Genomic DNA, 26,889 nt, shown 5'->3' on the forward strand with positions numbered 1-26,889 from the left:
CGAAAAACTTTTTGAGGGACTTTATCAGTTTAAAGTATGTCCCTGCTACTGCTATGAATTGCTGGAGTAAGAAGAGTGCTGAGTCAGATTTCACCCCCAGGTTCTTTACTACCTTCACTGTAGTGGGGGGCGGGGGGAGGGAGGATGTCTATGGGCCACCATAGGTTTGGGGAAAAATTATTGGATCTCCCTAATGGCATACTTTCCATTTTTGCTGAGTTGCATTTTCGGCAGTTAACTTTCATCCACTGAAAAACCGCTGTGAGTCACAGCTGAAGATTTTCTTTGGTATGTGTGGATTGTTCACCTAGTACCAGAATTAGGCGAGTATCTTCAGCATAAGAAATTGTTTCAATGTCAAAAGACTGTATCAAGCTAATGAGAGGGGTCATGTATGCGTTAAAGAATGTAGTAAAGACAGGGTTCTGCTTGCACACATTGCTATGTTAGCATAAGCGTATTAGAAGTTTAAACGCCATTTTGCCACTTGGCCGCTTTTGCACACAACACTACATGTATCTGTTATTGTAAGTTAAACAGTTTGCTTTTCTTCACATGAGAACGGTCTGTTTTTCACATCCCTAGACTTACACCGCGACCTTAGTCTGTAGACTGTGTGCAGAAGTCTTCAAGGTCATAATAACATTGTATGCTGTTGATTCAGGTTGATCGGCCCACGCTCTAGACACAACATGCACAGAGCTGCAAATAACTGAAATTCTGGTGCCTTTAATATTGCATTGCATGCATGATGCTGGCACTTGGAGAAAACCTTTCCAGCTACAGAGAGTGTTGCTGATCCTGTGATGTGATTCACCTCAGCTGATCTTGGATGTATAGGGTTCCCCGTTCAAACCTAGAGACCTTCTATTATTATAAAAATAGCTCCTAGCCAGGGGAGGGTGGTACACAAGGCGATATAAGACCTATTTCCACTATCATTATGACATGATTTCTCCCTTTGTGTTTTATGGAATTGTAACAATGCTGATTGTTTTATTTCTAATCATTTGCCTGCTACTGTTAGCCAAAATACTGCATCTTAGAGCACGTAGTTAAAAATAAACATTTTAAACTTTTCTGTGTCTCTGATTACTCACATTGTGGACTTGTATGAGATTAACAACGAAAGAGTGTTCTTGATTCCCACCATTCCTGAGTACCCTAAATCGCATGTTCTGGGTTGTCTAATCATTGGTAGCTTTGCTGTAGTACGGAGAATGAATGAGACACTGATGATGGTCAGATAGGGGTTCTGGGTACTGAGGTGATTTTTTTGGTACACCACAATTCACTAAGGTCCTGGTTTCCTGTGCATAGTTCTCTGCATGAGCAGAATCCCTACATCAAGAACACTGGGCTAAGAATGGAGCCCTGTGGGCCCCATAGAGCTGGGGCTTTTCTATTGATTGATACTGGCCGAGAGTGACAGCTTGTCTGCGATATTGTAGATAGGATTTTAGGTAAGCCAAGGCGAGATGCGAAACACCTTATGATTTGAGACGGTCTAGTAAGATGTCATGACAGACCATGTCAAAAGCGGCTGATAGATCCAAAAGGATCAGCATAGCATTTTATCCCTGATCTAAGGCAGATTTAAGGGCTCCTGCAGTATACAGTAATGCCAATTCTGTTGAGTGCTGAAGACTTAAACCGGATTGGTTAGAGTGTAGAACGTTTGCCTCTTCTAGAAAGGACATAAAATGAGAGTTCACAGGTTTTTCCGTGATTTTACAAAGACAGAGAAGCAGAAAGATAGGCCAAAGATTTGTGAGGGTAGTAGGGCCTGGTAGATGTTTTTTCTAGAGAGGATTGACTACTGCGATTTTCCAATCATTGGGTACAACTGCTTGTGAGAGGGAAGAATTAATTATATTGTTAATAACTGGATTGATGATGTCTATAATAGCATGCATAATCTGGGGGGAACATGGGTCAAAAGGAGATCCTGATTTACAAGCAAGAATGGCCTGACGCGATTGGTCATGGTTAATGGCTTGAAAAGCTTAAAGGGTCAGTCCATCTCCTCTAGAGTTTGAAGGAACCTCTAGGAGTGACATAGGAGGTGCTGTGAAATATTTTTGTAGGGATTGAATTTTCTGTTAGAAGAAGTCAGCAATGCGGTTGCAGAGAGATTGGGATGGAGGTATCTCCTGCTGGAGGTTTGTCAGATTAGTAAATGAATTAACTATTTTAAAGATAGTTTTTTGGTCAGAGTCGGCTAGTTTGAGTAAGTTAGTGAAATAAGATTTATTTTCCACTTTGGTAAGTTGGTGGTAGTTTTAAGTGCCCCTTTGAATGTAATCAGTTCTTCCTGTTTATAACTTTTCCACCATCTGTGTTCTAGACTAATTACCTAATTTAAGAACCTCAGAAGTAAAGTGATACCGAAAGGTTAGTCGTCAACTGTTGGACCATATATATTGATTTAATGCAAAATGTTATTATCAAATTTTATTTTGACTAGTGAAAATTGAATCTTTGTGTCTGAATGTTCATCTAGTATTTGGACCTGAAGTTTTTTTTAGAGAAAAATTATTGTCATTTATATGAGTTTCCTTAAGTAAACAGATTTCCGCTTTATGTCGTGCTATATAGTATTATATTTTCAGATGTTTCACAGGGTTTTAGACGCCTTTAAAGTTTAAAAAAACCTATTTTAATCATGGTAAAATTAGCCATCACCATAAAAGAGATGTGAGAAAGTTATTTGAAAGATATTCAGAAACAATAAGATATGAAAATGAAACACATCACAAAACAAGTAAAGTGTCTCAAATAGAAAAAGAAAGAATGAAGAAGAAAATGAATGATATAGATGAACATGTAAAAGACAATAAGAAAACATTCATAAAGATATGGAATCACACACATGAATGCAACAAAACAGCCAGAGGAAAAATTGCCCTAAATACGAATGTTAAACTAATAGCCCGCCAAATATGGATGAATGAGGGGGGCGAGGCCAAGCGGTTCACAATGGCGGACGCGTTCTAAGCGAGCTCCGGTGGCCCGCTCGTAACCCTGCTGTGAAACCTGTAACATTTTACGTTAGCATAAGCAACAGCCATTTTGGCTGTGGAGTCCATTTAGCTTCCTTCGTAATTCTTTCATCCTCTGCTGTTCGCCTTTTCACCCTGCTTGTGTCATCAACTTTAGTTGACCTCTTTCGACATGGCTAAGAAATGTACGTGCTGGGGGGTTTGTAGCTGCTGGTGCACCTGGTCTTAGAGGCTATCTATTGACTGTTTACTGCTGTCATAAACATTCCTGCTCCCCCTTCTTATTTGCTGACCAAGTGGTCATCCACCTGCACTTGTTTGCTGATAGTTATTTCTGTGCCTAAACTCGTTCTTTCCATTTCTGTCCATATGCTTGCATTGCTACAAAATTGTATATAAGGACGATGGTTTGTGAATTCAGTGTACCTCCTCCTACAATATTTGAGAGTGTTGTGTGGACGTGGTCCCGCTCATGAGTGATTAATAAACTTGTTGTTTTACTTCAACTCCAGTGTCAATCTCTTTTTGTTAGTCTTTGGACCCATGGATGAGAGGGTGACTCTGCACCAGTGTGCTCACTTTTGGGTACATTTCCACAATTGGTGCCCAGCACGTGGGGCCCCATTGGAGACGCGGCCATCTGAAGGAGTGGTCTTGATGGAAGATCGAAATTATCACTGAGGACGCGCACTGCATGAGAAGACTTTTGTCTTTGCACCCAACGTGAACTTTCCGGTTTTCTTGACTTGACCCTCTGGGTGGTGGCTGGTCTTGACTGGGGCTTCTTTGGTGAATTTTGCAATGACCATTAGGTCGACCAGAGATCGGCAGGTGGGAGTTGAAGTCTTCTGTTTGGTAAGGTCGAATATGAGGCACTCTTGTTTGTTTGGTTTGGTTTTGATATTCATTCTTTGCAAAGACTGAAGGCAGGTAATATGCGGATTTTTCTCCTTTTGAAACTTGTTTGGATAAGTATTATTTTACATATACTTGTAAAAACATGCCAGTTATTAGTACACTTCGTAAGTGGTTCTGCTGCGGCAGTACCATAAGTGTTTTGGAACAAAGTCAGCCGGCTCCTCCAGAAGGGACGCCGAACAGAGATATGTATATAAAATATGGTATTTGTCCCATAATGTATGGCTCATTGTGGCACAAATACACAAATAGGGAATCAGATTTACAGTAGCCAGGTAATGGGTCATTTGATTTTAAGAAGGTTCACTATGTGGAACAGTGTTTGTTCAAAAGGAAGAGTAGACAACTCGGGGTGAGGGTGCGGGGGGGGTAAGTTGGGGATGGAGGGTCTGATATTTTAACAGATACTCAATGTCAAATATTTTGGTTGCTTTGTTTTACAAAACGGTCAGTTGCTGTCCTGCAAATGTATAAATTGATACGGCAGAGGCCTCTGGGGTACTGAGCCCTGCGTCTTCTGTGCAATTTGACCATAAAATGTGTTTAAAAAAAAAAAAAGGAAGAGTGAACAGAATATGTTTGATAGTTTGCGTATGTGGGATAAGGAAGTGTGAGAGAGAGCGAAGAAAGCAGAAGCTATAGCACAGAAAGAAGAGCGGAAAACGATGTATCAGAAATGTGTTGGATTAAGAGAGAGCGTCGATTGCAGGTAAATGGCCAGTACTCTATTAGATGTCCTGTCCATCCACTACTTAATAGGCCTCATGATGACTCTATGTTATTAGAGCGACCCCCTCCCCGTATAAATCTCCTCATTCGAGTGCCCCTGAGGGAGGTGCTTCTGATGAGGAAATCTCCTCATCAGAAGATAAGGACAAAGATCAGTGATCCATGCGACAGACTCGCTCTACTCTGTCTAGCGCAGATAAAGATACATTGAAGGGCAGTGCTAGAGAGGAATCTTGTCAGAAGACTACAGCGACGATCCTCACAACTACAGTTCAGGCTTGGGAAGACGCAAAACAGTTATATTTTTTAGAAAAGTTCTGTTGGGAGATATTATATAATTGGCAACATATTTCTGATGATTCAGGCCCAAATGATTTGAAGACAGATTATAGGCAGTTAAGAGATGGGACTTACCCTTTCAAAAACTTATCTAACACAATTAGACGAGCGGTTAAATTATGGGATGATACATTAGAAATGCAAAAGGAAAAATAATTAGCTAAAAAGCAGCAAGCAGGTGTTGAGACAATAGAATCTCAGACAGAGAACACGGATATTCCAGTGGATGCGAATGATCCCAGCAGTAGTGAGTCTGCTATGAGACCAATGCGTGAAGCTGCACCCCTGTATGTTCCCCCGAAGGGTGCGGGAACAAATGATGATAAGACTTCCGATGATGCAAAGGGATATTTGATATATAATTGGGTCTATACTCCCTGGAATAGAACAGATGTTATGGCCCTTAAGGCTGCCTTGCCTGACCCCTGGAAAAATCCGGCCGCCTTCTATGAGGAGGTGGAAGGAGCCATTAATTCTTGTACTATGACATTAGCAGATATAGATATGTTCTTTGGCCTTATTTTGCCCCCTGATATGTGGAGAACGATACGCAAAATTAGTGACACTTGGGTAAAATTAGAAGAAATAAATACGGATAGGTTACCTGCTCAGAAACCCCAATGGGGGATATTAGATCTTCATAAAGCTATTGCGACTAAATTGAAGACTCATACCCCCTAAGAAAATAGATTGGACTATGTTAGTGTCTTGTAAACAGTAAAAAGATGAATCATTCTCTGATTTCTTTTCAAGGTTTGAGGCCAGTCCCTGGCCGATGACACGGGCAAATATTTGTTTGTCGACCAATTTGTTGCTAATATGTTACCAGAAATATCTAGTCGCCTTAAAGCGAGTGAAAGTTCTTGGACTACTTCCTCCCCAGAATCCCTTTTGACAATGGCACAATATTATGAGCGACAGGAACTAGAAGCGAAGGGAAGGGAGGATAAAAAGGTTAAGGAATTGAAAACAAAGGTGATGATGGCTCAAGCGTATGGTCCACCATTTAGGTGGAGGGTGCGCACGTGCAATGCATGCACCAGGAGTGCTCCCTCTCCTTCGGGCCAATTTGTCTCCTGATCAGTGTGCCTATTGTCAAGAGACTGGGCACTGGCGTTCTGAGTGCCCTGTTTTGCAAGATCAGCAATATCAGCGGGGACGGGGAAGTATGAGAGGGTATCCAGGGAACGGAAGGAGCAGGAGTGGTGCAAGGGTTCGCCCCCGGTTTGAGGCAGTTGAACAGGGACCGAATTATCCTAATGCTTTTGACAAACAACATCAGTACCAAATGACTGATTATTCTGCTGATACACCCACAGATTCCGATTAAGCATAGGGATGCCTAGGATGGGGTGTGAGACTGCTTGAGGTGCCAGTAGATCAAATGGGTGACAGAAACAATGATTCCTGCAGGGAAATACTTATCTATGTTGATAATACATTGCACAATCGCAATGGTTACAGGTTACATAGATGTCAGAAGGAAAGGAGACCAGGTACACTTCTGTTTTGTATTCACAATCAATTTTTTATAAATGATTAGAAAGTATAAAAAGTATAAATATACACAAAAGCATATAATAAAACAGTGTTTAGTGTCCCCAGTGAATGGAACCAACAAAAACTAACAAAAACTACATTGTTACTGGTATCATTTCTTGCATCATATAATCACAAAGTCTCTAGAAAGAAATTGCAATATTGTAGACAGCAGGTTACCTATCTAGGTCACCTCCTGTCTAAGGAGGGACGTGCGCTAACACCAAATCGCATCCAAACCATTCTAGACACTCCTGTACCGCGTACACAAAAAGATGTCCGTGCACTGATTGGCCTTACTTCTTTTTGTAGGCAGTGGATCCCATTTTTCGCATATTGTCAAACCTTTGTTAAGGCTTTTAACCAAAGACACCCCGATGCCCCTCCCATGGACTACTGAATGCCAGAGCGCCTTCCAACAGTTACGTCAAGCCTTTTGTTCTGCACCAGTATTAGGTACCCCAGATTACACTAAATCTTTCACGCTCTATGTTCACGAAAGGGAAGGTTGTGCCCTCTCGGTCTTAACACAGACACACAGCGATAAACAACACCTGTGTGCATATTATTCAGCTGTCCTTGACCCAGTCGCTCGTGCACTGCCTGGATGTTTCTGAGCTGTGGCAGCAACGGCTGTATCTATACGCCAGAATGAAGGAATAGTTCTGTCATAGAAACTGCTTGTGTTAGTACCACATTCAGTTGATGCCTTACTAAACCAAACCAAGACGCAGCATTTGACTAGTGCCCGTCTGACAGGATCTGAATTGACACTTTTGGCCCCCTATATCACACTAAAACGATGCTTGACACTAAATCCTGCCACACTATTACCTTTTCCAGCTACTCAGCCTCAGTCACAAGACCCACATGATTACATATTTCTCACTGAAGAACAGATGAAGGGTCGCGTTGACCTGCAAGACTCTCCCTTCTCCATTCCAGATGGGGAGTTATGGGTTGATGGGTCATGTTTGAAATTACCCGATGGCACCACATCTGCTGTCTATGCTGTTACGACACTCCAGACAGTAGTTGAGACAGCTCGCCTCCCACAGAAATCTGCCCAAGCAACTGAGCTGATTACTCTAACAAGAGCGTGTGAGTTTAGTACAGACTTGCTTGTCAATGTCTACACTGACAGTCAGTATGCGTTTGGGGTAACGCACAATTGTGGCTGCTTGTGGAAGGAACGCGGTTTTCTAACTTCACATGGAACGCAGATAGTGCATGGAGAATTAGTGCACAATCTTCTTACTGCCTTACCTATCCCAAGGAAATAGCTATTGTTAAGTGTAGTGCACACAAGAAGGTGACAGATAAAATAGGAGCAGGTAATGCCTTTGCGGATCGAACAGCTCGTGAGACCGCGACACAGCGAAGCACCACGTCTATGTATGTGGTTAAGTAGCAAGCTGAACGTTGGCATGATGCTAGACAGGAAGTGTTGGATATGCAACAATCTGCCACCTTTGGGGAATTAGACCAATGGTCTAAGGAAGGAGCATTGGATGATGAGGGCTGCTGGAGGAGCAAAGATATGACTACACGGAAGCTGCCCACTGCATACCTATATCCTTTGATCCATATGGCACATGGTCAAGCACATGTTGGGGCATCCTCAGTAGCAAAACAGCTTATGCAAGTCTGGGATCATCCTGATATTGCTGGAACTTCTAAAAAGATAGTCCAGTCTTGCCTGGTTTGTCTCCAGTATAATCCTGGAAAGGGAACGCAGACTCCAACAGAAGGGTTTGAGACACCATCTGCACCTTTTGAGGCCCTACAAATGGACTACATTCAGTTTGAGCACTGTAACAATCCCAAATATGTCTTAGTAGTAGTTTGCTCCTTCAGTAAATAGGTAGAGGCATATCCTACGAAAGACGATACAGCCCTCACAACTGTGAAAATACTCCTAAAGGAGTTCTTTCCTCCATTCGGTGTTTGCTGAATTTTATGGGGCGATTAAAGGCCTAATTTCATTGGACAAGTTGTAGATTATGTCATGAAAGGGCTAGGCGTCAAGTAGAAGTTCCATGCTGCTTTTCACCCGCAGTCGCGGTACAAAAGGGGGTGGTGATGGACGGAGTATCAGAACCAATCAAACACTCACACCCAGTCAACAGATCTGGGTTTGATCCATCACCGTTCTTTAGCCCACTCTGCCACCCCAGTTCAGACATGGCCATATGCAAATCAGTCTGACCCTATGCCTCATGGGAACAGTCCAGCCCGAACTGCCAAGCCATGCCTTCCCTGGACCGGAAACAAGCTTCCTAGGACCGGTTTCTGGCATTTCAGCCGTCTTCAGCCAGGCTTGCTTGAATCCAGTGGCAAAGTGAGCAAGGGACTCAACGTCTGAGCATACCCTGCCAACTTATGGCGAACAAAGCGGTACAAAAGGGGGTGGTGATGGACGGAGTATCAGAACCAATCAAACACTCACACCCAGTCAACAGATCTGGGTTTGATCCATCACCGTTCTTTAGCCCACTCTGCCACCCCAGTTCAGACATGGCCATATGCAAATCAGTCTGACCCTATGCCTCATGGGAACAGTCCAGCCCGAACTGCCAAGCCATGCCTTCCCTGGACCGGAAACAAGCTTCCTAGGACCGGTTTCTGGCATTTCAGCCGTCTTCAGCCAGGCTTGCTTGAATCCAGTGGCAAAGTGAGCAAGGGACTCAACGTCTGAGCATACCCTGCCAACTTATGGCGAACAAAGCGGTACAAAAGGGGGTGGTGATGGACGGAGTATCAGAACCAATCAAACACTCACACCCAGTCAACAGATCTGGGTTTGATCCATCACCGTTCTTTAGCCCACTCTGCCACCCCAGTTCAGACATGGCCATATGCAAATCAGTCTGACCCTATGCCTCACGGTGATGGATTAAACCCAGATCAGTTGACTGGGGGTGAGTGATTGCAATGTTCAACACTCCGTCCATCATTTCCTTTGGTTTTTGCTTTGTTCGCCATAAGTTGGCAGGGTATGCTCAGAAGTGAGTCCCTTGCTCACTTTGCCACTGGATTCAAGCAAGCCTGGCTGAAGACGGCTGAAATGCCAGAAACCGGTCCTAGGAAGCTTGTTTCCGGTCCAGGAAAGACATGGCTTGGCAGTTCGGGCTGGACTGTTCCCATGAGGCACAGGGTCAGACTGATTTGCATATGGCCATGTCTGAACTGGGGTGGCAGAGTGGGCTAAAGAACGGTGATGGATTAAACCCAGATCAGTTGACTGGGGGTGAGTGCTTGCAATGTTCAACACTCCGTCCATCATTTCCTTTGGTTTTTGCTTTGTTCGCCATAAGTTGGCAGGGTATGCTCAGACGTGAGTCCCTTGCTCACTTTGCCACTGGATTCAAGCAAGCCTGGCTGAAGACGGCTGAAATGCCAGAAACCGGTCCTAGGAAGCTTGTTTCCGGTCCAGGAAAGACATGGCTTGGCAGTTCGGGCTGGACTGTTCCCATGAGGCACAGGGTCAGACTGATTTGCATATGGCCATGTCTGAACTGGGGTGGCAGAGTGGGCTAAAGAACGGTGATGGATTAAACCCAGATCAGTTGACTGGGGGTGAGTGCTTGCAATGTTCAACACTCCGTCCATCATTTCCTTTGGTTTTCACCCGCAGTCAGCAGGCCTGGTGAAATGCTACAACTTCACACTGAAATTGAAATTGGCAAAAATACATGCTTCCACTTCTCTGAAATGGCCTGATGCATTGCCTTTGGCACTGCTTTACATCAGATCAATACCTCATACACGCTCTGGGCTTACCCCATATGAGATTGTGTTTGGCAGGCCCATGAATATTTGGGGGGGTCCCTAAGCCTCGCCCTGTACATGATGTGCCTTACGCATTGATGAGTGATTATCTGTCTCAGTTGACTGACAGCTTACTTGCTATTCATCAGCAGGTTCGAGAAGCTCTCCCGATACGGTCGCAAGGTGATGGACATGACCTGTGTCCGGGTGACTACGTTATGGTGAAGGTCTTCCAGCGGAAGAACTGTCTAGAACCTCGCTGGAAGGGTCCGGAGCAAGTCCTTCTCACCACCAGAACTGCAGTCCGAGTGACCAACAGGAAAAATTGGACGCATGCCAGGCACTGTAAAAAGGTGCCACACACCCTCGTGGATCCTACTGCATTGAAGGATCACCGGGACATCTTTGTCACAGAGACAGGATGAGCTCCGTCACCTGAAGGGCCTGAGGAAGTCTTCCCGGACCACATGATCCCCGGTGCATCTAGATACCTACTTCAATCCAGGAAGAGAGACACTTCATTGCAAAAAGAGACTGTTTGAGCCACTGTCCTGGGTGGTTAAAGACTGACTACAAAGGGGGGTAGTCTTTTAGTAACTACTCGTCTCAACGTTAGTGAAGAAACAAACGCCTGCCCAGGACCTTAGCGCATCATCTATTTTGTTGTTTGTCGATGAGATGAACATGCCTGAGTAGAAGAAATCAAATGCTGCAAACATCTGTAGCGGCTGCTAAATTTTTTTTACTGGATTGACTTTGACTGCTGTCATCATTGCTGCGGTAATGTGGGTTGTGGAGGAAGTAACTCTGGCTCAAAACGTATTGCCTGCTACTACTCCTGTCCCCACAGAACATTATTACTTCACTCTTCCCTATCATGAAAAGAAGCATCGAATGTCATATCTCAATAACACTTTCATAGAAATGTTGCATCATACTCATAATGCTACGAATACTACCAACTGCTGGGTATGTGGAATGATGCCAGCCCATCAGAAGAAGGGAGGAACGCACAATTGCTCTTGTAGAGTCTGGTTCGCACTTTTGTGGGCCTATGATGTTAGTAATATTGCTCCAGCTGATGTAGGAGGACTTAATACACAGTTAAATAAAGTTTGTTATCCTGATGATGAAGGCCTCCCACAAGCTAAAGGAACTATATGGGAAATGGAGGGGTATCGCAAAGTAAATTCCTCCGCAAGCTACATTTTCCCCAATACTCGAACTGCCAAGGGTAACGGGCCTCCTGTTATCGCTGTTACTAGAGCCCAAGCAAATCTTTGTGTGAGCAGTGTTGGCAGTATCCCTGTGGGATAAAGTGTCTGTACTACAGTATTGAATATCACTGGAACGAACAATAACAGTTTTCTATCCTCACATAACACTTATTTCATTTGTGGAATTAAAGGTTACTATTATCTACCAATTGGATGGTCTGGAATATGCTATGTGTCCTTCGTGCTTCCCCCTGTGTTCTTAGCACCTGCATCTTATCATAAAGATCAAAAATTGTTTAATGACATTTTCTTGAACCGATTCAAAAGAACTATAAATAATGATGAAGGGGATCAAACTGACACTGCATTACAGCAATATGTTGACTTTAATTTGGGGCACTTTCCTTTGTTGGTGCGGCCTTGAATAGTAGAAAAATAAGACCCTTGACCCTAGTGGTAGAGGCAGTGACTAATCAAACAGCGATGGCTCTTGGAAATATTACAGATGAACTCTAAATCACGAGAATTGTGACTTTGCAAAATAGAATGGTTTTAGATGTAATATAAGCTGATCGTGGTGGAGCATGTCGCATTATCGGGAGTAGCTGTTTGGTGTTTATCCATGACCTTGCCCCGTCTGTTTATGATGCCATTTCCAAACCGCATAAAATAGCCACTGAGATACATCGAGACCCAGGAACATTGACTTGGACTGGATAGTTCTGGAACTTATTTTCTGTATGGGGTCTGAAAGTAGTGTCGGCCCTATTCATAATTATTGCAATTATCTTCTCTTGTTGTTTATGCATACAATGCGGACCAATGCTCTGTTCCCTCTGTATTTCCACTTGTACTACTTGTGTACCATCTAAAACGAATGTCCAAAATGCAAACGCCCGTTTAGCAATGAAAGTAGAAATGTGGGAAAAGATGTTAATTGATATTCAAGAAGTATATCATATCCCTTAGAAGGGACAAGAAAATGTCTTAGCTTAAGCTAAAAGGGTCATCGGTGGAAACGTGTAATATTTTACGTTAGCATAAGCAACAGCCATTTTGGCTGTGGCGTCTATTTAGCTTCCTTCGTAATTCTTTCGTCCTCTGCTGTTCGCCTTTTCACCCTGCTCGTGTCATCAACTTTAGTTGACCTCTTTCGACATGGCTAAGCAATGTAAGTGCTGGGGGGTTTGTAGCCACTGGTGCACCTGGTCTTAGAGGCTATCTATTGACAGTTTACTGCTGTCATAAACATTCCTGCTCCCCCTCCTTATTTGCTGACCAAGAGGTCATCCACCTGCCCTTGTTTGCTGATAGTTATTTCTGTGTCTAAACTCGCTCTTTCCATTTCTGTCCAGACGCTTGCATTGCAACAAATTTGTATATAAGGACGATGGTTTGTGAATTCAGTGTACCTCCTCCTACAATATTTGAGAGTGTTGTGTGGACGTGGTCCCGCTCATGAGTGATTAATAAACTTGTAGTTTTACTTCAACTTCAGTGCCAATCTCTTTTTGTTAGTCTTTAGACCCGTGGACGAGAGGGTGACCATGCACCAGTTTGCTCACTTTTGGGTACATTACCACACTGCATTCATAATGCCTCATCAGTCTGCATCCTACCCTCAATCTCCTGGCATTCCTGTCCTCCATGCCCGCATCACCCAGAGGAGGCAGCCGGACCCCGATCGCGGCTGAAACGGCAATGCCGTGACGGCCGGCCGGCGAGGCCTGGGCTCACGTGGCTCATTGAATTCTCCTGGTCTGATTGCCGGTCGAGCTGGGTGGTGCCCGGGAGCGGACCAACTTAGGTGGCGGACAGGCAGCGGAAACATCTGCGGTAGGCCCCGAGGCCGGAGGGTAACGCTGTTTGTCTGTGGGGAGCCAGGGAGGAGTGCAGTGGGCCCGCTGTTGGGTGCAGCCAGCCGCTGAAGCCACTGAACATCTGCTTGACTGGCGGTCCCTGGAATCCTGCCGCGTGACTGTCCCGGAGTGGGGGCTGAGGCTGGCGGCAGCCTGTATTGAGGTGAGCTGCGGTCTCACACGGTGCTGCAGAACTGTGATCTGGTTGGGGGACGCTGCGGCCAGCAGACTCGCTGTCCGGTGATGCTGAATCCCCCATTTTAGACTACCACAGTCTTCCTGACGCTGCCGGCAACCTGACCCTGCCTCATGTCACCTGGAGTGCGGTGGCTCCTTGCGACCTCAGAGACCCTGGGGATTCCCTCTTTCCTCCTCCTTCCTCCCCTCTGACTAGGGGCTGAAATCCTAGCACCCAGAATGCTCCTTGGGATGTTGCGCCCTGGCCTGGTCCATACACCACATCCTGCCTCCCTGGACTACTGTTGCCCGACCCCTCCCTAGTGCTCCAACCACGGATTAGATTGGGATACAGGGCGAATTGCTTGGCGATGACCCTGCGGCCCTGATGGAGGTGGTGGCCTCCTTGCTGTCTGTTGTGGCCTACATCTCATCTGCGTGGCACCCGAGCCCGGCCCTTTGCTGCTCTGGGGCGTCAGCGGACTGGGCAGCTGCGATCCGCATTGCTCTTTACCTGTGTCCTATATCCTTGGAGCAGTGACCCTTCATGAGTACTACCTCATGTGTCCTGACCTTTCTGGCTGTGTAGGCGGATAGATCATTTCCTATACTTGCCTTCTGAGACCACCTCCACGTGGGAGCTCCGCCACGCTGCTGGAGAGGGCTGTGTGGGGGCACCCATTAAGACGGTGGATGGTGGCTGCACGCAGAAGCGACTAGGCTAGGTCCAGTGTGGCCTATTTGTGGGCCACCTTCACGCCTGCCTCCTGCCCACCTTGAAGACAGACGATGTCCAGATCAACGGCTGTGAAAGACCCTTCTCTCCTCGGAAACAGCACTATTATAGTTACAGTCTACGACGAGCTCGCACTACGTGTCAACCCCTATCGACCTACCCTACTAAAACTTGGAACTGACTACTGTCACTGAAAATGACCCATGATAAGCTGCAGGGTACCAAGCAGAGCTCGCTGGATCGATATGCGGGGGCGCAGGTGGCGGCCTCGACCTCTACCGGCCCAGACAACGCTGCACTGATGGCAGCAATAACCCAGTCTTGAGATGCTTAGGGCAAATTTGGAGCGGTGGAGTCAGACATCATGCTAGTCCACCAGGATTTCCGCAAGGCGGTCGACAGGATAACAAAAGCCGAGACCCGGATATCTGCAACGGAGGATACAGTTACATCCCTCCAAAAGAGCGTATCTTCCTTGGAATCCATCACAAAGGGTCTTGCGATTAGGGCGGAGGATGCAGACGGCAGAGCTCGGAGGAATAATCTTCATTTCGTAGACTTTCTAGAGGGCTGCAAGGCAACAACATAGAGCAGTTCCTTACCACATGGCTTGCGGAATAGATCCCTCAGTCGTCTTTGTCCTAATGCTTTATTCTCTAACGTGTTCACCGCGCCCTGATGCAGAAGCCTCCGCCCGGGTCCCGACCATGGCCCATTATTGCCAGGCTCCTCAACTTTCATAATAGTGATGCCATCCTCACACAGGCCAGATTGGCTGGCAAACTTCACTATGACTCTCATTCCATTTTAATTTTTCCAGACTATACAAGACTGGTGCAACAACGCTGACAGTCATTCACGGCCGCCAAGGCCTGGCTCCCAGACTTGAAGATCTAGTATGCCCTGCTTTTCCCGATTCGGCTATGGGTTATTTATAAATTGCGTATGTTGCCCTTTGATACCCCAGAAGAGGTTTTTGCCTGGACGGACGAGAGGCAGAAACTTAAGCCGCACACTCTGCCGTCTTTCGACTCGGAGTCGTCCTCTGCAGAGGCCATGTGGAAGACTGTCAAAACTAAGAAGAAATTGAACCATAGACTACGTTCAAGGTGCCACTCCAAATCACGAGGGCTTCCAGCTCATGAGTGGATAAAGACGAGCATGAACTAACACAGTCACACAATGGAGACTGAGGGTCGTGAGTACAATATCTGTTTGGCTGATGGAAACATTCCAGGGACCCGTGGGACTTTTTCCCTCATAACTCTTCTCTCAGATACGAGAACTTTATCTATGCATGGAGACAGTTCAATGGGGTTCCATTGGTTTGCGGTAATGCCCTGCCCCTGTTGGAGCAGAAGTAGGCCCCCAACAGTGACAGATTCTTCAACTGTTATGAGGTATTGGGTGGGAGGGGGTGGAAAGGGGTTTGGCTAGTTCTGTTGTTTAAGTTGTGCCATTTTTTTTAATGCCTGTAATTTTCATGCCATGCTTCAAGCCATGTTCTATATTTATTCTTCATGCCAAGCCATATGTCAGACCCTACTGGTAGGCTCCAAATAGTTAGCTGGACTATATGGGGGGCACTGGACAAGATGAAGGGAGGGGCGGTCCTTTGACAGGCCACACGTGCTTCAGCCGATGTCCTGCTACTTCAGAAAACTCACCTTTTAGGTTCCAAAGCACCATGCTTCTCTTGATTTAGCTATATCCAGTTCTTCAATGCTGGATTCACCAGGGGGTCCCATGGGGTTGCGGTTCTTATTCTTCGGAAAGTCCCCTTTACACACACTAAAATATGGCCTGACCCTCAGGGTCGATATGTAGTTGTGACTGGTACGTTATATGGAGAGCTTGTTACATTTGGTAGTGTTTATGCACCCCCCCCCCCCCCCCCCCCCCATTGTCTGAATTGTTCATGGAATGCCTGACTAGAATGATGTTAAAGATACCCAGGGGCCTCTTTTTTATGGGTGGTGGCAGGAATGACGTCTTGATATTGGCTCAGGATGGATGGAGATCGCGTGGAGTGTCGGAGCTGCTCAGCGAAACACGATTACAGACACGTGCAAGATATGGGTGGATACGTGGCGAAATTTACACCCATCAGTGCAAAGTTATACATACTACTCTACAGTACATGATTCATTCTCGAATTTAGATTACATATTTATACCGACCACTTACTATTATCTAATTGCAGCGGCGAATATCTTACCTAGAGGCCTGTCAGATCACTCTCCGATAGCGTTGACATTGCGCCTGGACTTAGCCCGCTCTTGCTTCCGATGGCGCCTTTCGACGAAGCATCTCCATGATTCACAATATAAAACCTACATATATCAGGCCATTACGGCTTATTTTACAGACAATTTGGGAACAGTGAGCTCGGTGATGACAATCTGGGAGGCTATGAAGCCAACCCTTAGAGGCCCTGACATATCTTTTTGCGCTGCCCAATGGAAAAAGCGCCGAGAAACATTGCTCCAGGCAGAGGCTCAAATACTTGAACTATTTAGAACAACAGAGTTGAGATGTAGGCGGTAGGCAAATTCGCCGCCAGCTCCTTTTCGCGCAACAAGCACACGCTAAAATTCTGCGGGATGAGGCCAGACAGGCATGGCTGGCCTCACACAGCCAAATATATCAGTGGGGGGACAAGTTGTGCTCTCTCCTACATCGCCTATGCAAGCGGGCGACTCACCCACTAACAACACCTGGTATTCTGGGTGAGGATGGCCAAACGCTGACGGACCCAACCCAGATCGCGTCTAGCTTTGCGACATATTACGCCGATCTATATACCCCTAACGATGTGCTACCTAAATCGGCGATTAACCGCTCAATAGAAGACTTACCCCCCAAAGCCCTGTCAGGTTCGACACGGGCGGAACTAGAAGCCCCTTAACAACTGAGGAGCCGAGTGCGGCCCTCGCAGACTTGCGCACAGGCAAAGCTCCGGTTCCTACCGGCTTCCCATGCAAGTTTTACAAGCTCTTTCAATCCCACTTCGTTACTCACTATCTGGAGGCAGAAGAACGCTACCCTCAAGGAGGGGAGAGTCCTGTTGGATTGGCGACATGCCGTAATTGCGATATTCCTTAAACCCGGCCGACTCCCAGATCAACACTCATTGTACAGTCCCATATCGCTGATGAATGTAGAGGCCAAAACTTTGGCCAAAGCCCCTGCTAATCATATCCTACCTTTTATGTCCGACCTAGTTCTTCCGGACCAGGCAGGCTTTATGCCTCACGGGGCCACTTGACACAATATCCGACGGACCCATAACGCATTAGCAGCGATCGACCATCTGGACAGCCCGGCAGCGTTGCTGCGGGCCGACATAGATAGGGCATTTGATTCCTTTGGGTGGACGTACCTGTTTGCTCTCCTGCAGCGTCTTAATATTGGGCCACTTCTTTTGTCCTATAGTTGGCTTTTATATACGGATCTCACAGCTTCTGTTAGAGTGGCAGGTGCAGTCTCGGAACCCTTCTCTATAGGGCGTGGCACTCGCCAGGGGTGCCCTCTGTCCCCCTACTTAATTGCGCTGGCACTGGAACCACTGGTCTCATGGGTCCGGATTCACGCACAGGTTAAGGAATTTGAGTAGCCAGCCGGGATATCGGATCGCCCTGTATGCAGATGATGTCCTTTTCTTTATATTAGAGCAGCGTCTGACGGAGCTCCCGATGCTCCGCATAATGTAGGTATTTGGTGAGACCTCTGGATTATATATGAACGCCCTGAAGTCTATACTCTGGCCTCTGAGCGGGAGCTATGAAATGGGTGCATGGGCTGCAGACGTCACAATGATCACAGCAGGATTTAAATATCTTGGGGTCCATCTGGCGTCCTCCCAATCGGTGTCATGGGATAAAAACATCACCCCTATCTGGCTGCGCACTCAGGCTGAGATGAAGTCATGGACATGTATGCCCCTTTCCATATTGTGTAGATCGGCGATTTCTAAAATGGTGTCACTCCCTCGCCTTCTCTACCAGCTGCAGAATCATCCCCAAATACCGCCCGCCTGGTTCTGGCAGCTCAATTCCAGACTCAGCCACTTCCTTTGGAATGACTAGACCGCTAGATTTGCGCTAAAAATATGCTTTTAGTCTACCTACCGTGGGGGGATAGCGACATCGGATATTCAATCATATCATGCAGCAACTCATCTGATAGTGCTAAACTACTGGTGGTACGGAAATAGAAATTAGCCAGCATGCCAGGTGGAACGATGGCTCATGGGTAGCACCCTATCACACTTGCTCCTACATGCCCTAACAGAGCTCTGGCAGCTCCCGCCTGCTACACGGGTGGTCTATGGAGTATGGAAGCAATTGCTGCGTAGAATGGGGTGGTGGAGAAAACTGTCAAGAGAAACGCCTCTTTGGCAGATTGGTCTTATGCCACAGGTATCTACCTTGTCAGGGTTTCAGGACTGGGATATAATTGGTATCTCCACATTGGGTGACGTGATGTGCAGGACTGTTCTGAAGTGTTTTCAAGAGCTCCAGAAGGAATTTGAGATGTTGCATACTCAATGCTACAAGTATTTGCAATTTCACCATACGTAACATCATACATAGCAACCATGGAATCTATCCCAGAGTTTAACCCGATAGAGGCTAAGGTCTTTATGGGCGATTTGGGAGACCACAAGACGGCAAAACTATAACAATCCCTAGTAACAAATCTCTCTATGACCCTAGACTCACTCCGGAAGAGATGGCAGGCTGACCTTGGTCCACTAGATAACGACGACTGGGCGAAGATATTAGAATCCCCGCGGGGAACCGCAATAGCGTTACCCCTAAGATTCATTCAGTTTAAATATATATACACCGTGCTTATTTCACTAGATACAGGTCGTGGAGGGCAGGACTGATAGCTTCCCCTACATGTCTCCGGAACGCGGAGTAGGCAAACTCCGCACACTCTGCAGCGGAGAAAAGTTGGCCAGCCCCTGCCTCCACCCCCCAATTAAAAAATTAATTAGACATTACTTAAAACAAAAAAACACTTACCTGTACTGCAGCGTCCCCGGGCTGCCCTCCTCCTCTTCCGCGCCATCTCTCTCTCGAAACTTGGGTGATCATTGCGAAAACTGGCAACCGCAGATCTTAAACGCATCCAAGGCTTTGTGCTACTCTTTGGTTGCCAGCGTCAACACACACACGTTGAAGTAACGCCATCTTGAATCTATTTTCTTTTTGCCTTCTTACGCCACTTTGCTCAGCTGACCTTTCCGATGTTACCTATGTTGTTCTACTAGGCTGATGATTTTGTTTTCCCGTGACTTCTCATGTTGATTGGGTCACACGCTTTCATTCACGACAATTCTGCAGATCAGTACGATGATCTGCACACCAATTTTACGCTTTATTAAACCACATCATTGTGACAACACAGTGATTTGCTCACTTGGTCTTACAAGTCTTGCAGATTGACACGCTGATCTGCACACCTGCGCAGAGCTACATTACTCTCACCCACACAGTGATTTGCACACTTTCTCCCCACAACCTTGTGTAGATCAATACGGTGATCTCCAAACCACTCTTCGTACTTGCTCATTTTATGTAACGCACATTTCTACGGTGATTTGCACACCCTGCCTACACTTACCTGCCGAAATAGGGATTTACCACCACCATATTATACCTCATTCTACGCACCATTTTTTCTTTCTTTCTTATTTTCTGGTTGTACCAGAGTTCCACAACGTCATGGCAGCAAAGGGCCAAGCAAGAGGGCCAATAAGTTTTTACCTGAGGTTATGAGAGCTGATGGTGAACCTATTGATAAGCCGTAGCAGAGGCAAAGAACAGACTTGGAAAGTATTTTGGCAAACAAGTCAAGATTGTAATGCAACGTCACTAGTTTTATTATTTTCCTCAAAAGGAAAGGGATACAGTAGATCAAATGGTCATACGGTTACGAAAATTGGCACTTAAATGTGACTTTGTTGCCATGACTGATCAGATGATTAGAGACCAGTTAATTGCGCAATGTAAAAAATAGGAGAATGCAGGAAAAGCTTTGGGCTGCTAGAAATCCTACATTACTTGAGACCATTTCTATTGCTAAAATTGTAGAAGAATCTGATAAATGTATGCGAGAAATGCATAATTTAGAGACAAAAAAAGGAGACACTGTAAACGTTGTTGCCAAGAAGGATGATCAAATAGACAGTGAGCAAAAGGTAAAGCATAGGAATGATGGCAGACCTAGTTCAGCCAAATTCAAACCTCAGTCTGTAGGCGATAACAGAAGTAAATGTAATGGCTGTTATAGGTGTAGTAGTATGGGCCATCCTGCAGATTATTTGGGATGTTACACTAGAGACAAAATATGCGGAAAATGTGGGAAAAAAGGCCATCTAAGCAGAGTTTGTAAAGATCTTTCAAGAAACAGAGTCACTTTTGTTCATGAAGGTTATGTTGCACCGGACATATTATTGTGTGTGAAAGACGAATCTTTGAACTGATTACAAAGACCTAGAGCAACCTTCTTAGTGAATGGGGTTACTGTAGAATTGATGGTGGATCATCGTTCTAAGTTCACAATTATACCCTTTTGCATTTTTAATGAGCTTTGGCAAAATGTGTCACTCATCATAGGTGACATTTCCCCCAAAGGGTACAGTGGTGAAGTGTCACTTACTATTAGTTTCATTTCCCCCAAAGGGTACAGTGGTCAAGCTATTTCCATCAAAGGCTTTATGGAAACTAAGTTTTAATTCAAGGTAAGGAGTGCAATTTCAAGGGTATATATCTCGAATGATGGTCCTGCTATATTAGGCTGGGTACAACAGCATGATTTGCATGTAGTCACAGATTCCAGATCTACCGAACAAGTGATGGAGGTGGAGGATTGTGCTATGCTTGATATCATTTTATCCAAGTTCGAAGATGTTTTTCATGTAGACCTAGGAAAATTGGTGGGGTATGTACATAAGACCAAACTGAAGGATAATGCTCAGCCAGTCAGACATGTGTTAAGGAAGATCCCCATTTTCATTTGGGATGAGGTTAAGGAGATGTTGAGTGACATGCAGAAACAAGACGTTACACAACCAATAGAAGTCTCAGAGTGGCTTTCTTTGGTGGTTGTCACCAAGAAAAAGGATGGTAAACTTTGTTTTTGTGTTGACCTCAGGTTCCTTAATCAAAACATTATTGTTGATAGTTTTCCTGTACCAGACATATCTGAGATGGTATTTTTGATGGACAAAGCCAAGGTTTTCACTAAATTAGATTGCAGGTCAACGTACCATCAAGTTATGTTGCATCCGGATTCAAGAAAATTAACTGCCTTTCCTACTATGGAGGGGGCTTTCTAAATTAAGAGCCTTCCTTTTGTTCTCAGATCGGCCGCTAGCGTATTCCAGTGCATGATGCACAGTCTACTTAAGGACGTAAAGAACACTCAATATTTTCAAGACGATATCCTTATAACTGGCAAAGACAAAGCAGAAAATAACAAAAAGTTGGCGAAGGTTCTGGAGATTTTACACAGGGCAGGTCAACCCTAAGGAAGGATAAATGCAAGTTTTTATTGAAAGAGGTAGATTACTTGGGGTACACTATTTCAGAGGGTGGTGTTCAACCTAAAGAAAACGTTTGGAAAGCTATCAAGCTGGCTGCCACGCCCACTCCTAAAGATCAACTCAAATCCTTTATGGGATTGAGTATTATTCGAAGTTTGTTCTTAATTTTGCACACAAAACATGAGGATTTGTGAGAATTGTTGAGGAAGGGGGCATCATTCATTTGGAGTGAAGTACAAGAAAATGCATTTCAAAGTATTAAGGACGAAATAGTGAGTGCTGGTATTCTTACTCCATTTGAACCTGGTAAGGATACTTTTCTCACTGTTGAAGCCAGTGCCCAAGGTATTGGTGCTGTTCAATCTCAAATCAAAAGTGGGGTTGAGAAAACAGTGGCATTTGCACCATGAACACTTAATAAATCTGAACGTAATCATGCGGTCATTGTAGGAGAGGCCTTAGCTCCTGCATGGGGTGTTTAATATTTTCGTACCTATTTGTGGGGTGCGCACTTCACCTTAAGAATGTACCAGAAGCCCCTTATCAGAATGATGAGTCCTGGGGGGCAGGGAAAGGCTGTTCGCGATTAATGAGTTTTGCGGCCAGACTTCAAAAGTTCATGTACAAACTCGAGTATATATCAGGATGGAAGAATGTTCAGGCAGACTGTCTATCTAGACTACCGCTTGGTGTGGAGAACAGTGAAGAGAATGAGGAAGAAATGGTATGTATCGTACCCAGTGTTGGGGATGTGTTTGAGAATGAATTAAAATCTGTCTCTACGGATGAGCGGCATGAAGCAGTCAAGAATGATGATGATTATATAAAGCTGGTTAGTTCCATCAGGTCAAGATGGAGACGGGAAGGTGATCTCAAGTAGGCCTCAAGGAATTTTGTCAAACTGCAGGAGGAGCGCAGTAGTGGTGTGTCGGATGATTTAGTTTTAAGAGGTGAACGATTTGTACCCCCAGAGCACTCAGAAATAAATTGTTTCTTCTGGCACATAAAGGTCATTTGTGGAAATGTGTAATATTTTACTTAGCATAAGCGAAGGCCATTTTGGCTGTGGAGTCCATTTTGTTTCCTTCGTAATTCTCCCGTCCACTGCTGCTCGTCTTTTCACTCTGCTTGTGTTATCTATTTTAGTTGACTTCTTGACTCAGCTAAAAGCAATGTACGTGCTGAGAGTTTGTAGCTGCCAGTGCACCTGGTCTCAGATGTTAACTGTCGACCACTTACTGCTGCCATAAGCATTCCTGCTCCCCCTCCCACTTTGCTGACCAAGTAGTTATTCATCTGCCCTTGTTTGCTGATAACTATTTCTAAAACTTGTTCTTCCTATTTCTGTTCACATGCTTACATCGCAGAAAACCGGTATAAAAGGGACGACGGTTTGTGAATTCAGTGTACTACCTCCTGCAGCACTTGAGAGTGTTGTGTGGATGTGGTCCAACTCATGAGTGATTAATAAACTTGTTATTTATTCCAACTCCAGTGCCGATCTCTATTTTGTTGGGCTTTGGACCAATGGACAAGAGGGTGACCCTGCACCAGTGTGTCCACTTTTCGGCACACTTCCACACATCTAGGACAAACCATTACGAAGAAACATCTCAAAGACAGTTTTTGGTGGCTAGGTTTAGAGAAAGACGTTAGATTGTGGGTAGATAGCTGTAGTTTGTGCAGTGAAAGTTAGAAAAGGGTCAAAGTTAGTTCACAAGGTATGGGTTCCATTTCTAGAGATCAATGTGGAGAAGCATGGGAGAAAGTGGTATTAATTTCATTGCCCCTATAGATTTTCTACCAGGAGACATACGTTTTGCTATGGTCTTGGTGGATGTCTATTCGCGGTGGGTCATTGTAGAATTTCTGAGAAACATCACTACTCATACGGTGATCAAGAATTTAGACACTATATTCAAGGGATAATGTTTCCCTAGCATCATGGTGACTGATAATGGCACTCAACTCATTTCACATGCTATGCAGAGTTTCTTAAAGGGAAATGGCATAAAAAATATGTGCACGTCATTATACAATTCACAGAGAAATGGCATGGTGGAATACATGAATAGAGTCATCAAAGGCACCGTTCAATTGGCTATTCAGGGGAATCAGGATGTTCAGAGAAGCATGGATAACATGGTTTGGTCTTACAACACTGCCAAACATGGTGTCACTAATGAAATGCTGTTTAAAAGAATGAGGGGTAGAGTCCCAAAGACCAAACTCACTCCTCAGTGGATGCTTGAAAGTGAAGTTTGTGTCAAAGGAGAGTACTCAGTGAAGGGAGGTAACATAGAGATTGGTGATTTGGTCAAGGTCAAATTGGGCAGAAGAGAGCAGGGTGTCAACAGGTTTTCTGCACCTATAGAAGTGAAAGAAGTACATAAGTAGCATGTAGTTTTAGTGAACAGACAAAAGTGGAATAGGAGGAGAGTAGCCCTGTATTGCAAGAAAAGTGATGTCTGTGTGGATATGAATATGGACGAAATTTCAGGCGACACCAGCACAGAGTCAGTGCAAGGTGTTGTATCTAGAGAAGAGAGACAACCTCGCTCACGCTCTATTCCCCTAAAATGTAATGATTTTGTAATGGATTAGGGTTGAAGTTTTCTGGTTTTGGGGGTTGTCATGTTTTGGGTTGCTGTCTTCCCTCTGTTTGTTGTGCTTAACTTTCAATTCTATTTTTGCTTATGTTTGTAAAGTAAGGGGATATGTTGTGATGGTTAATCTAGCCATGTCATCTCGTATCAACGTGTCTCGTGGGGTTGCTGTGGTTTCCGTGGAATGCAATTGGCATTCCAGGGAGACCGGGCATTCTCCGTGAGACGGTTGATGGATGAAGCAGGTTAGGATCCCAGTTCCTGTTGAAGAGTGACAATAAACTTACCTTTTGGACTTCGTGGAGTCTGTCATCCTTCTCCAGTACTACAACAGTTTACTTAATATATCATGACAGCTTTCATACCCTGCCACCTCTATGTTAGGTATTTGTACCAATAATCATGACACCCTGCTCCTGGACCTCATAGTATGTTAAAATAATGACCTGCAATAGTATAGATGGGAATATATTCCACAATTTCATCAAGATAAGCATGAACATGTGAAATCGTCCTCCCTTTGTGATATGAAGCAGATTCATAACTTGTACATGATATTGTTGTTGATCGATATATTTTAGTTGGTCTTTTGGTACGATCTGTCCGGAGCAGCATTTAAACAGTGTAAGCATTCAGTGGGGGGCAGCGTAAGCACTAGATTCAAGGTTAGGGTATGCTCAATCCCTTTCTATTGCACTAATTTGGAAAGGACTTGGGAGTTGATAGCTAGCCATCAACTAAGAGCAAACCAAGAAGTACACTGCCCTCATACACTAGGTAGGGAGCTTCACCTTGGGAGGGAGAGACCAATGACCAGCGAGGAAAGGTCTGTGAGCAGTAGGGCTTCTGAGATTGATAGTATGAGCCAATAAAAGGTTGTATAGCCCTACAATTTCTACCTACAACAGGAGCATCTCCTCCGTTATAGCGGAAGAGTGTTGCCCCACCGCTCAGAGGCAGGAGATAAAAAAAAATGTTATTAAAACTATTTTGTATCATTTTGGTTTTCCATGGCCGAGACTATTGGCCGTAGTCTAGGGCTAGTGCGCATGTCCATTTGACCAGCCATCTTAGGACGGCCAAACCGCTATGCACACTTACATTTCCCAATGTTGCACAGCCGGCAGGAAAAAAGGCACAGACTCCCATTGCCTGAGCAAGCATTAGTTCAGCCCTCTCAGGCCAATACTGGTGCTGTTCTCATGTAGGGTAATAGCATTAGAGCAGTGTTTGGATTGGGTGGGGAGTCTGGGAGCCTGTGCAGTGCGCGCGATCCTGAAAGATGCTGGACACCAGCAGCTGCAGATAAATCCTTTTTAAAATATATTATTCCCCCCCACCTGACCACTTTGTTTTGTTTGCAGCCAACACTGACATACAATGTATGAATATGGAAAAAAATTTGAAGCCACCTTTTTAGCGCTGTAGATAAAGAACTTTAGGCCATATCAGCAACGGCCAGCGATAATTATCGCTGGCCGTGCTTAGCGATAATTTTCTTATTGCTGGCTATCTCTGCTTTTTATCACCCTGGTAGCGCGTTATCAACAACGCGCTGCTCCAGGGCGATAAAAACTCCAGAGATAGGAATGTTATCACCGTTTTGCAGGAAACATCGCTGGTTTTCCAGCGATGTTCCCTGTAAAAGGGTGGTAACCTTGCTGATACGACCCTGTGGTCGTATCAGCATAATCCACCCCCAATGTTAGGGGTGGCTTAGTCAGGATTTTAGCAGACGTTAGTTTTTGGAGAAAACAGCAGTTTTCTCCAAAGACTAACGTCTGCTAAAATGCAAGGGCGTCCTTGCTGATAGCGCAAAGACGCGTTATTGCTCTCCTGACATGTAGTGTATGTCAGGAACGCCCACTTTGCATCTCATTAGAGATACAAAGGTAGGCATAGTGTAAAAGGGTGCTAACATGCGAATACGCATGTTAGCACCCTCTTGCTGATAGGGCGTTGGTTTTATCTCCGCTTTTCTGGCTTTTAAAGCCAGAAAAGCGTAGATAAAGCCCTTGATGATATGCCCCCCTGCTATCAGGATTAAGCTGCACCTCCCAAACTCCTTCTGGTTTACTTCTAAGAATATATTGTCCCTGCCTTTAAAAATACAATACATTTCACCAGCTTCATTTAATTGCAATTCATCCTTTCTATCACAAAAACAGGTTTGCTAACTTAACTTGCATCCTGATTTGATGTTGGGAGCAATAATCTTTGTGGGTGCAATGATCTCTTTGATATTAAAGATAGGGTTGCAGTTACGTCCTCCATAACATGGATCACGCTGTACTACAGGTGTTGTACTACAGAGGGAAGTGCAAGCGTTGACAAGCCATCACTGATCCCTCTTGAAACTGAAGCTCAGTCCACCAAATGCAGTAGAAGGAGGACTGAAGGTTTAAACAACAAGTCCGTCTTTCTATAATGCGCTGTTC

General features: G+C 45.0%; 1 protein-coding gene across 1 annotated transcript in view; it reads left to right on the forward strand.

Annotated features, from left to right (window-relative positions):
* LOC146839571 (carnosine synthase 1-like) overlaps window positions 1-26,889 on the forward strand; it is a 464,396-nt gene that overhangs the window by 345,993 nt on the left and 91,514 nt on the right. The gene's annotated exons all lie outside the window — the stretch shown is intronic.

This window comes from Triturus cristatus, chromosome 4_1, assembly GCF_964204655.1.
Source record: "Triturus cristatus chromosome 4_1, aTriCri1.1, whole genome shotgun sequence".
Taxonomy (NCBI): Eukaryota; Metazoa; Chordata; class Amphibia; order Caudata; family Salamandridae; genus Triturus; species Triturus cristatus.